This window comes from Falco peregrinus, chromosome 15 (genome assembly GCF_023634155.1).
Source record: "Falco peregrinus isolate bFalPer1 chromosome 15, bFalPer1.pri, whole genome shotgun sequence".
Taxonomy (NCBI): domain Eukaryota; kingdom Metazoa; phylum Chordata; class Aves; order Falconiformes; family Falconidae; genus Falco; species Falco peregrinus.
The window spans coordinates 7,336,040-7,348,125 of record NC_073735.1 but is presented as its reverse complement, the minus strand read 5'-3'; positions in this window follow the sequence as shown (position 1 = coordinate 7,348,125).

The following is a 12,086-nucleotide window of genomic DNA, read 5'->3' as shown; positions in this document are numbered from 1 at the left end:
ACTCAATAAAATCAGCACTTCGCAAGGATCGCAGCAAGAGGGGGAAGCGAGAGGCAACACAGAGAGGGAGGGGACGGCAATAAAGATACACACTTTGCTTTGGGAAGATGCTGTCTCATCTACATGGGCAAATGAATCGCAACATCCCTCCCTGAGACACTTCTGGCTGTCTTGCCCCCAAGCAAGTTACTAATAACCACATCAGACCGCGCCGAACGCAAGCCTTACAACGCAAAATGTCAGCCCAAGTTTGATCCCAGCTACACTGTTCTACACAATTATTTTCAGCGCATGAATACTGCAGGCGGCACCAAGACTGTAGTTTTCCAGCTTGCTGGCAGCTCTGGGGATTCATCCGATATCAGGCTATTACCTTCTGATTACTTTCCTTGGCAGCCAACCCGTTCGGAGCTGGCAAATAAACAATAGGGAAGAATGTGATGGGGAGCTTAGCTTTCAAATTACACTTTTCAATCATTTGTCATACCAAAGGTACAATGAGTGCTTAATACAAAACTCAAAAGACTGCAGGGCTGGGGCAGGGGGAGCTTTTTTACACAGAGGACACCGAATTTGGGTGGAGCTCGGAAACTTCACCTCCATTTCTTTGGCTTTCCGTTTGTGGACGCAGCCAGCCCAGCCAGGCAGGACCTGCTGGAAAAGCCCCGTGCCTGTGAACGGCGCTGGGATGGCCAAGCGGGCACTCAGCTGCCGGGGGAAAGAGCCAAAAACCCACCCAAGCATCACCTGCTCAGCGGAAGGAGACAGCGGGTGACATCCTGACGCGCCTACAGGGATGCCCCTGATGGCACCTGGCCAGTGGGGGACACAGAGCCACCCACCCACACTAATCCTTAAGCTTCTGTTGTCTAATGTTACTCGCAATCAGACTACCTCATGTTAATGTGGATCTAATGTAGAAATCCATACAAGCTCCAGAGTCATTTGGTATTAATTAAACGCCACCATTATATTACTGGGATTGCTTTGCGTTTATTGCTCTCTGCAATTAGCAGACAGGACCTGCTTTGCAGCTGCACCGCCTCCCCACACAGAGCACCCGAGCTGGGTACACAGTGAGGGTGATGGGCGAGAGCAGCCCCCCAGCTCTGCCCTTTCCCGGCAGCCACCTCTTGCCCTGAACAAAGTTTCCTACCGCAGGCTCGGAGAAGAAGCTGCTTTCAGAGGCAGGAGGACACTGCTTGGCCTCAGCATCCTCCCCCAAGCTGTTTCAGTCCTGTCTCGTTATTCAGGCTCGCAGTCCCTCTGCCCACATGTCAGATGAGAGAGAAGAATAGAAATCGCTCCTTAAAGTTCACAACCCGTCACTCCGGCTTTCAGAAATACAAGCAAAAATGGCAAAGCAGTAGGGGGAAAATCCATTTCTTTCGAGATGATCTTTCCCTGGAACATGTCCTGTTGATTTGCAGTCAGGGAAAGGCAAGTGTGTTTGTCTGAGATAGGGGAATCAGATCTGTCTAAACTCTCCTCCACTCCAAACTCCCCCCTTCAAAAGAGCTTTTAGAAAAAGAAAAGCCTTGAGAAAGAAATCTCTCCTGTTCGAAGACCTTTCCTCCACGAACGAGCCTCCTGAGGACCAGCCCTTCTGCCCCTCTCCTGCGCCAGCGGCACCGGGGATGGAGCCAGCGTTGTCCCCGCGAGCACAGCCAGGCTCTTCCTGGCGGGGGGTGTTTTGGGATGGATTCTGCGATCCCCAAAGGCCCTCGGACCGTGCTTGGGACCGCGGCATCCTGCCGCATCCCGCTGCATGGCCAGGTTGAGCACCCGGGAGGATGCAGAATGAGCCTTTATTTCTAAAAGGACTTTGCAGGGACATGTCTCACCCCTGCAGCTCCTAGGTGACCAACACGGCTGTGGGCCTGGCAAACAACCCTGCCCATGCGTTCAATGCTTCCAGCATCCCCACTGCAGGGAGCCAGGGGCTGCAGCTCCCACTGGAGCCTCCCCACCCCACCTCGGGCTGCTCTGGGACCCACATCTCCCTCCTCGCTGCGGCTGTGCCACCGGCTGGGTGCAGGGAACACTGCTGGTCCTGACCCAGCAGGAGCCAGGGTGCGATGCCGGGTGCCCGCTGTGACAGCGAGGCGTCCGTCGAGTAGCCCAGGGGTCCTTATCAGAAACAATTAATAATTGCAGCAACCTGTGAGCTCGCCAGCACTTCGAGCAGCTGCGGCTGGGGACGCAGGACCCTGCGCCGGTGCAGCACTGCCATCTCCCGTCCACGCTGCCACGGGGACAGCCCGGGGCTCACCCACCCGTGGGAGCCCCACGCAGCCCCCCCTTTGCCAGGGGGTCCCAGCCAGGGCTTCGCAACCCTGTGCCACCAGCTCCTGCCTGGTTGGGGTTTGCTGCTCCTACATGTACGCTGCCCCCCGCCCCAGGAGCATCCCCCGGTCTGGCTCCCACGCAGGATCTCTGTGGCATGGGGGTCTGCTGGCACCCCAGCTTCAGGGAGGGTTTGCGTGGCCAGTGCTGGTCCCCCATGGGAGGCTGCTGCTCTCACCTGGCACGGGAAGAGGAAATGGCAATGCAGCTCTCAATTAGCAAAATAAACTGGAGAAAAATAAACCCCTCATCAAAAAGAAAGGGAAGAAAAATGTGGAGTGTGACCTATAAACATCTGCTCATGTTCCCCTCCAGTTATTGCAGAGAGAGAAGCCAAAGATATTTCAGGCTTCTCATACATCTGGGAAAGGTTTTTGAGTTTGTTTTGCTTATACCCCCCACCCCCCAATCACTTTTCAGGCTGTAACAATTGAAAGGCTCCACGGAAGGGATTAGAGCTTAAATCCCCCTGTCATTACTTCGGGGTAATGACCCCAAACCCTCACGTTGAAGGGGTACGCAGTGGGGAGGACCGGCAGGTCCGCGAGCCCCTTTCCAGCACAGGAAAGCCCCACTCCAGCAGCGCTCAGGGCAGCCACCTCGTCACCGGCTGCTGGGGGCTGCGGGCTGCTCCCTGCCCTCACGGCTGCCAGCCCAGCCGTGGCCATTGCCAGCAAATAATAAACACTGCATGTTCATCTTTGCTCTCCTGCTGCCCCTAATTTCTCACCAGGACGAGCAGCTCCTCACTTCGCTTCCTCAAAAGCAGCCCTTTGGGAGAGCCCCGCTCCATGTGGGAAGCCACGTTGCCTCGGGGAGAGCGGCTCGGGGCCTCCCCAAGAGCTGCCAGCTCGGCAGGGATGCCCCAGGCTGGTCCTGGATGCTCAGCCGTGAGTTAAGGGGGGGTCTGTCCAGAGAGAGGCCGATACAAAGTCCTGCCTTCCCTTTAACCAGCACAAGGGATGCTCTGCAAGGGGAGGGTGCAGTGATCAGCTCTCTGCCAGAAAGGTGCGGGAGAAGCTGGAAAGGCAACGAGGAACAAAACCCAAATGGTGAACAGCAGCGGGAAATCCCACTGGGAGCTCAGGAGAGGAGAAGGAAGCAGTCTGTGTAACCTTGGAGACGGAGACAAGGAGCCCAAAGCAGAGCGAGCATGGTGCCAGGGCGGCACAGCAGCAGTGCAAACACCGGAATGGGCAGCGCTGCAGAGGGGCTCAGCGAGGAGGGGTGCCAGCCCCTTCCCAAAGCCACCCCTCAACTAGGAAGAGCCAGGCAGAGGGCCCAGGAACCGAGCCCATGGAGGGTCTGGAGGAGCACGGAGTGGTTCTGCCGAGAAACATTTAGTGGAGAGGGAGTGGGAGGGTTAGGCAGATGAGATAGCAGAAGAAGAAAGAAGCGAGGTGGGAGAATAAAGGGAGCGAAGCAGAAAGGAGACGTTGATGCAGGAGAGAAGAAAAAAGATCAGATATGAAAGACGGAAGAGCAAGGATAAAAGCTGTAAAGAGGCTGCACCAGCACTCCAGCTGCCACGACACAGCCAGAATTGTCCATCTTGTTAAGTGCTGTATCTGTTTTGATAAATCCTAACCATCACCACATGCCATTTCTCTAGAGCAAACGATGTCTGCAGCTCCCTCAGCACTTACGCTGGCTTTTTTGTTTTCGTACTCCCCATCCACCCCATCCCGCTCATTTTTTGTTCTTTCCGTTTGGCACAACCCCCTTTGCACAAACCTCCAGATTCTTTCCTGCCTGGCACGAACTCAGCACGGGACCCCTTCAAAGGGACATTCCTGGGGGGCCCCAGCGGCGGCGCACCAGCTTCTGATGTCCACTGCTCCCCATCCACCACCACCGCGAGCCTGAGGATGGAGGGGGCTAGAAAACAGCAGATGCCTGGTCAGATACGTCCATCGCTGCTGGGAGAGGTCCACATTCCTCGGTACTCACTTGGGGTAGAGTTATTTAAGAAGAATGTTTAAAAAAACCCAAACAATCCATGAGATCTGGAACATCTTGGGTGCCAACAGTGGCCTTGCCAGCCTGGGCTCATTAAAGCTGCGCAGAGAGACGGTGCTGATTACGCCTTCACAAGCAACAACAGTGAGGCAGAGCAAGGAGAAAGCCTGCCCAAGTCACGGGCAGCTGACAACGCTGGGAATTGGCTCCAGTAGCAGCGTCACCTCCCGCCCAGTACCCGTGAGGTGCTCTGGGGACAGCCACGTGTCCCCTCCTGAGCTCTGGAAGGAGCAAGAGCCCAGGGCTCCCAGCCACTTCCCCACCAGCCCAACCACGCCACACTCGGCAAGGGACAACTCAGTTAATGTAGGGCATCAAACAGCCCACAATTAGCTCTTGATCTTAATTACACACATTACCAATGAGCTCATCAACTTAATCTAATTAGTCTGTGGAGCTCAATTGCCTGTCTCTTTTTCTTAAATAATGTGCTATGTAAGCCTATTATCCCTTTTGATAAAACCTTACACGATTTGTCAGCCGGGTGCAGCCCCGGCCGCCTGGCATGGCCAGCCCTGCCACATGCACCTGTGGCACATGCATCTGCCACTGTCACCCCCACATCCCTCTTGTCCCCAGGGACAGAGGAAGGTGCTTTCCCAAGGGGCTGATGTGCTCCAGCCAGAGCACGCCCGGCTCGGTGGGGGGCCAGGCACCCTCAGCAAAGCACCAGGGCTGAGGCAGGAGATGCTCCATGCTGGCTGCATCCCTGCATCCCTCAGCCTCCCGCCAGCCCTGCGTCTCCGCTCCACCAGCATACGGGCTGAGACCAGTCGCCTTCCCTGCCTTTCACAAGGCAGCATCTGGGCTCCAAAAATACCATCAGGTGCTGGCAGCAGCCAGCTCACTGAAGGGTCCCGGCGAGCCCCCGGTGCTGCAGCCATTGCCTCCTGCGCCGAGTCGGCACTTCCAGGAACCTGCCCTCACCCTCTCCCTGCTCCCTGTGCAGGAATCAATGAAATCCCCTAAAAGCTCATAACTCGGAGGTAATTATAAGAAGCATCAATTACCCAGCAATGTGGGTTTCATGAATTCAATTAATTTGCATAGTGATCGATTCAGGCAGGTCCTCTCCGGGTCCCTGGAGGAAGTTAGGACATTGTTCTGCACGCTATTGATTTTACAATGTAAAACCAAAGCGTGCTCTCCTCTTATTCAGAGCTGCTCATTCAGCCATATTAACTTTCAGATCATTTATTTTTGTATGTCTTTCAACTCTGTTTGTTGCTATCACACAAATGCAGAGTATTACATTGTAGAGAATAATTGAATCAATACAGTCATGGTACTCTGGGTCTCCCAGGCTCTCAGGAGCGCGAGCTGGCAGGAGCCCGTGCGCAGCCTGAGAGGGGTTTTTTTTTAACCTTTCCAGTTATTAAAACACTTGTCTGGCTACGTATTAACTTTCTGCACTGTGCAGCTGTTATTGTTTTGCCTGCATCGAAGTGGGAGATGCCGGCGCTGTGATGAATACACGGAGAGGCTGTTCAACTTCCTCTGAGCATCCCTGCATCCTCAGCAGAGATGCTGCTGCCCCGTGGCAGGGCTCCCTGATGGTGGGGACCCAGCCAGCCCTCCTTCCCCTCTCTGTCCTTCTCAGTTTCAGGTGGCTACACGCAAATAAGGGACTGGGAGGAAGGAAGAAGCCCCTTCAAATGAAAAGCCACCGCATAAAGGAAGAATCCTCCTTCAGATTCAAAGGCTCTGAAAAGAGATGGTTTTTAATTCTCCTTCCCCTCCCACTGGGATATTAGACAGCTAAATAGCAGTGTGCCTGTTTCCTTCAGATAACCGGTTCTCAATGAGCACCCTAATTGTCCCCAGCCCCTCGCCGGCACCGTACAGAGCAGGTCATTTACTGCCTGGCACACGCAGCTAAACACAAATCCATTTTCCAAGGGAAATTTCTATTCTTATCTGGGTTCTGCAAGAGGGTCGCAAGCAGCCCCTGTTAATTGAACCTTTGATGTTTGTTGGAGGAGGCCTCTAATCAGCTCCGCAAAGGGCTGAGATGCTGCACCACGCCTGCACCCACCCATGCCGGGCACTGCCGGGCTCGGCAGGCCATGCCAGGATGGCCGTGCCAGGAAGGACACCCGAGTAACAAAGCAAAGACGTGCACCAACACCACCTTGGCAAGGAAGGGCAATGAGCTGAGGTGCCCCACGGCACCCTGCCCTTGGCATCGAGCTTGTGGCCAGGGCACACGCCAACCTGCAGCACTGAGCACCCAGTGATAAAGCGCCTTTTAAGCACTTTGGCTCATCCGCTGCAATATCCTCCAGCAAATCAAGCATCCCCTTCTTGGGATGTTTTCAATCTGTTTTATGTTGATTTTAATTAAAGAATTTGAAACTGAACAAACAGTTCGTAGCAGGTGGCCATACAAGTGTGAAATAAGCAAACTGTTCTATCTGCCACAAACTCCACCAGTAAATTCCTTCGAATTAATCCCAGTCTCTGAAAGGCTGCTGACTCTATCTGAAATGCCGCGCAAGTTGAGCTCTGCCATTCTCCAAATATTTGCCTTCATCCCGGGGCCAGGAGCAGGTGTGGTGGGGAGCGGGGATGTACAGCGCCTAATGCGCAGGGCTGCCTGTCCGCCTGCCTTTGCTCACACCGCCTCCCACCCCTTGAGGACAGTGGATTTCCCGCTGGGAGAAACTGCATCCTGGATTTGGAAGCAGCTCCTGGAGCCTGGCTGCACCCCATAATGCCGCCAGCATCAACTCTAACCAAAGAGGAACGCATCTTCCTCCTCCTCCAGGGCAGCACATCCCACCCAAGCATCCCTGCTGCCGTCTGCTCTGCTCAAGTACCGTCCTCTGCAGAAAGGAGCTCCTGCCATAACCTTGACGGTACAGAGGCAGCGAAGGGCCTTTACCCAGGTAACGGGCGCTGCGTATTGATGCCCCCCTGGGGAAGGCAGAAGAGAAGCACAGATGCCCACAAGCTTTTCTTCTTGCAAGGTTGCGTCGGAGATAGCTGAGAAAAAAAAAAAAAAAAAAGGGAGAAGAAACACACGCACATGCTCCTCTTCATCTCGCACTCCTGCCCTCTGTCAGAAATCTTATCAGCATCTTTAAGAGATCACGTTTTGCCACCTGGAAATGCCACCTCCCTCACCAACTGAAGGCAGAGAGAAGCTGCCAGCTCCAGCAGGGTCTTGGGTCCCGTCCCCTGCCCCTGGGGCACGTGGGGTGCAGGGGGACCTCGTGCCCTTGCACTCCCCGGTGCTCTGGACACCCCTTGCCCTGGTGTGTGCCGATGCCTACACGCTGCGTCGCCGGCTGGCAAACAGCCCTTCTGCGGGAAAGCAGCCATTCGCATCGTCTGCTCTTCCCCACTGCTCCAGGCGCTACTAGCTCTGGGGTTTTGGTACTATTCTCTTTCACTCCCTGCCTCCCACCCCAGCTTTTTGTCCCGCCACTGCTTCAGGGAGGGTCTCGCTACAGGGCACGGCGGCATCATTGCCACAGCTCGGCGGAGGGACCATGCTCCTGCCCACCATCCCCACCATGGTTTTCCATGGCAGTGGCAAGTGCTGCCTGCTGCTGGCTGGCCCCCCGTGCCCTCCCAGGGAGGCTTTAGGGTGCACAGCATCTCCCCTGCTCCGCTGTCCGCCAGCTGAGGGGAGTGGGCAGAAACGGGGACCCCTCGCCCAGGCGCTGTGAGAAGCAGGCAGCTCTCACCACATCCCAGCCATGGAGCCGCCAAGCAGGAGGTTATCTGCTCCCTGCTCCGCTCCTTTTGGCAGGGGAGACAATTTTCCTCAGCTCCTTTTCCGCCAGTGACGCTGGGAGCATGTTTAACATCCGATCTCTCCTGTCTGCCCTCCCCAGTGACCCACAGCCAGGAAATCAGAGCAGCGCTCCTGGTCAGCCTGTGCTCTCGGGAGCCTGAGCGCACCAGCCGAGCTACCTGAATAATTACAAGACGTTCCACTTCCCTGGGATTACCATCAGGTTTTCTTCTCTTCCCCTCAATAAATATGGATGCACAACTGGTGCTAACAAGAATCAACAAAAGTAAAAAGGGTGCAGGCTGCGAGCCCCGCACGCTTCCCTCCCAGTATGTGGTCCCAGCACTGCCTCTGTCCTGGATTCAGGTGGGTTGCAGGCAGCGGGTGGGTGGATCAGGATTTTTCTCCCCTAATGCCAGGCTCGGGTATCTGCAAAAACAAAACAACACTAACAAATGCACTGGGATGAATACGGCATTTAACAGAAAATTAGGCAGCGCACCATCTCCTGCAGCCTCACCCCGAAGTCTGGAAGGAGACATCGAGGTTAAAGAACTGTGACACCTCCCATGAAGGCGTCACCCAAGTGCCTCATCCCAATAGTTCCTCCTGGCCTTCAAAGGCAAGGATACGCTCAACTCCATATATTAGTCTTCTAATCACTAAATTTCCGTCTCAGTTACAGCACATTCAGAGTCTATTAGTAAATCATGTCCTAGCTGCTTAGCAACTTTTGTTATAAGATTCCTATTAGATCATGTTTCAAACCGACGGAGATGGAACAGCTATTATCTTAATAAGTTAAACATTAAAGGCACTACAGCAGAGACAGGGAGTGCTCCCGCTGCTTGCAGCCACACATGCACGCGTGCACAGTCTGTGTGTGCGCACCCTTGGCATGGCCATGGCATGGCAGGGACCCCTGCACCTCCCACCTTCAGGGGAGCCCACCCCATGCCCCGAGCATCCCTGGGGCTGGCTGCGAGCCGCAGCACATGTGTCTCCTTGCTCCTGAAGCCCAGGCAGAGCCGGTCCCCTGCTGGGCTTCATTTCAAGAGTCTAGGGCTGTCATTATGGGGAGAAAAAAAAAACCAGAAGTGTTTGCTCACTCATCTGTGCATCAATTTTCATCCAAGCCCGCAGCGCATCTCCCCTGCACGGGGCACGATGGGGACACAGGGTGCCCAGCAGCACACCTGCCCTGCTGCAGAGGAGCTCAGGACCTGCGCAGATGGATGGAGCCCGGCTCAGGGTGCCCGGGAAGCACACAGGCATGCCCAGGCACCATATGTGCCCACCGAGCCGGGGCCAGGAGGCTGTGCCGGCAATCGCTCGCTGCAGATTGCCTCCGCCATCCGGCCCTCTTCCCCCCTTGCCGTGCCACACACCGACTCCTCCAGCTCATTGGCGTGAAATTTAATTTGCAACAATCAGCTGGAGGTGAGGCAGGCACCGAATTAGCTCGACGTGATGCTCTCGCCTCCTCCCAGACCCCCTCCCCAGCTGGCAGGCGGCAGAGGCACGTGGCCCCCCTGCCAGCCGCTGCCCGTCACCCCAGCCTCGCCACACCCCGGGCAGCAGGACACCCCTGCCAGGGCTGTGCCAGGGATGCAGCAGCGGTAAGAAGCTGCCACAGCCCTGTCTGGTTACACGAGCGACAGCAAAGGGTGAGTTATGGCGTGGCTGGATGCACACATATTCTGATAAGGAAGAATAATAACTTGTCAAAGATATATATGATATGTGTTTTCTTTCCAGACAGAATATATATTGGGATAATTCATCAACGCGCCTGGCACTGGCCAGGAGAGTGAAGAGAAGAAGAATCACAATAAAAAGAAGCCAAAGCAGAAAGAACCCTCGGCATCAAGCGCTGCCTCCCTGCCGGATCCCGCTGCTCCGAGCCATGCCTGGCAGGGCCCCCTCGGCTCCTCAGCTGGATTTAGGGCTGCAGCTGGCACAGGCTGGGCACTCCCTATGCCCGGCCCCAGCTGTGAGCGGAGCCCCAGGAAGCATAAAGTCACGGGAGCACCTGGGCACAGGCACGCAGAGCAGCGTTTGCTGCAGCAGCAGGGCTGCTGGGCGGGCAAAGGCTTTAGCAGCAAGCCGCCGTGTTTATCCGAACAGGCCACCTGAGATAACAGCAGCTTTACCGTACCAACACTAAACCCAGCTGAAACACTACGGCAGAGCAAAGCAGCGCTCCCTCCAGCAGGAGAGGAACAGACGGCTCCTGCTGAGCCGCCTTCGCCCCCCTGCCATGCCCACCCCAGCCTCCTGCAGTCCCCAAAGCCACTCTTCGCATGGTGTTTCCCAACTGAAAACCACATGGCTCTCGCTTTGGCAAACAGAGGTGGGAGGACACGGCTCCATCCGTTCCATCCATCGGTGGCTACCTGCTCCCCACGCCGGGCACCCGCCCGCTGTTCGCAGGCAGCCAGATGGTGAAGCCACAGAGAAGCACTCGCCACAGACGTACACGCCCACAAAAACAGCCAGATTTCCCTCCCGTGAGCTGAGGGATTAGAAATAAAGCTCCTCGCCAATTAATTAGCAATTACTTTGTTTGACGGATAAACACGGTGGTAAACAAGTCACTGCAAGGCGGAATGGTGCTGAGCAGGCACTGGGTGAAAGCAGAAGCTGCATCCCTGGCAGGGGGAGAAGGGCTGTCACCTGTCGGGTGCTTGAGCGAGTCCCGTCCCCACTGCGTCCCCTCCGTCGGTGGCTCTTTGCCAACAGAGCAACCCCGGTTGCACCGTGACCCCTCTTACGCTCTCAACAAGCCAGTGTGCATGGCTGGACTGTTCCACAGAGACAGCGTGCCATGGCCACCACGGTGCGCTGGAGATGGCCATGTCCCCAGCCACGCTATTGCTGCAAGGAGGAATAAAATGTGAGTGACAGAAAAGAAACACTTGCTTGGGCCACGGAAAAAAATACAAATACCCAGGGGCCCCAACAGCCCACTGCTGAACCCTGCTCTGAGCCAGCGCCAAGCAAGCACAACGGCTGCGAGGGGGAAAGCATGCTCCCGACACGCCTCCCTCAGGGAAGAGCATGGCACGAGCCACCAAGACACAAGGAGCTGAAAGGTGCCACATCCTGAACTGGCAAACGCAGAGACCGCAGGAAGATGCAGGACGAGTTTGTAAAGTGATTTGTCAACTGACAGGCAAAAATACGTTACCAATTTAGGACTCTGATTTGCCTGCAACATTTTTAATCCCCAAGATGTTGATGAATAGATTGAAGTGTCGGCTTTGATCCGTGCATTAGGATGGAAACATAACTATTGCCAGCATTTATCCTCCCGCCGCCCCGGTCAGCACCTTGTGCAGGGCTGGCGGGCTGAGCAGGGCTGCCCAGTGTGCCCGCACCGCCACGCAGAGCCCACACTGGTTCTGCAGTGACCCTTTGGCACCCGCTCGCCTTTGGCAGCCCCGTTTGGGCTACTGCTGGTCCCCTGGACTAACTGCTGCTCCCAGGGTTGTGCTTGTGTGCGAGGAAGAGGCCACCGCCACTGAGCATGAGAAGGAGCCGGATTTGGGCGGTAACCCCGTCTATCCTCCCTGCACGCTCAGTCAGCCTCCCCCACTGCCAGGCGGCACGAGTGGGCTTCACGCCTCCCAGCCTGGCTGTCGGAGCAAATCCTGCTCGCGTTGAGCTGTCAAGCATGGCTACGAGCACGCACGACAGAGCCTTCCCCAGCTCTGCTGTCCAGGGCTGCATCCCCGCTCCCGGGGACCTCCAGCCTACTCGCTCCAGTCCCTCCAACCTGCAGCCGTGGCACAGGCAGAGCTGGCAGCTGCCCCACAGCACAAGCACAGGCTGAGCATTGGCGACCCAGCCCTGGGAAAAGCCTTGGGAGGGGGCCAGCTGCGATGGGAAGGTTGGCTCTGCCACAAGGCCACCCAGGTGGGAGCTGCTCCGGGCCCCCACCGCTGCACCCCACAAAGCATCACTTTTACAACATTCC